The sequence below is a fragment of the Galeopterus variegatus genome, unplaced genomic scaffold (genome assembly GCF_000696425.1).
Source record: "Galeopterus variegatus unplaced genomic scaffold, G_variegatus-3.0.2 Scaffold854, whole genome shotgun sequence".
In the NCBI taxonomy this organism is placed as follows: Eukaryota; Metazoa; Chordata; class Mammalia; order Dermoptera; family Cynocephalidae; genus Galeopterus; species Galeopterus variegatus.
This window is the reverse complement of record NW_007726965.1, coordinates 96,041-96,846: the sequence shown is the minus strand read 5'-3', so window position 1 is coordinate 96,846 and position 806 is coordinate 96,041.

Here is an 806-nt window from a genome sequence, read left to right as displayed (position 1 = left end):
GAGAATCTCTACATGGACCTTTTTTACTTCATATTATGGCTTCTTCCCTAGTAGATTGTAACTATGATTCAAAATAGACTACTGGAGGGAGTAGAAGGGGAGTAAACTCAACTGCCATTGGGAACCATGCAGGTAGCATAAAAGAGTGTTCTAGTGTGTGAGTACGTGGCAATAGGATGGGGTGGGGCCTGTGGACAACTGAAAGGTGCACGCCTTATCTAATGTCACTCACTTAGTTTCTGGCCCACGTGTCTGTAACTTCTGCAGTAAGAGATATGGAATCAGATTAACAAGGACTTAAATTCCCGCCATATTTATTTATTAGATGTGCAAATTTTGGCAGGTATTGAACTCTGATTTTCTGTTTCTTCATTGCTATCTTGGGTGTAATAGTATTCCTTTCAAAGGATTAACGAGGGCTATATAAAGTGTTTGGCACCTAGTAGGTATTCAGTATGCTCTCTCTCTTCCCCTGTGTCCTCCACGATGTCAAGCTTTGTGCTAGTCACACAGTAGTTATCCATAACTGTTTGCTGAATTAGACTGTTCTATATGAGAGCAAAGGGTCAAGAGTCAATTAAGGGGATGTCCTACTTATAAGTAATAAGGATATTGAGAGGGAGAATTGAGCGTGGGCTGGAGGGGCCAGGCTGGAGAGGCCTCGTGGAAGAGGTCAGGCTTGTGCTGGGCTCCAAGGCTGGGTAGGGTTTAAATGACTGGGAGGGAGATGGTGGAAGGCATGAATGAAGGTCCAGAGGTAAGTGAGTGTGAGAAAGGGACCATCCTGGCCCCTTTGGTGGGCAATT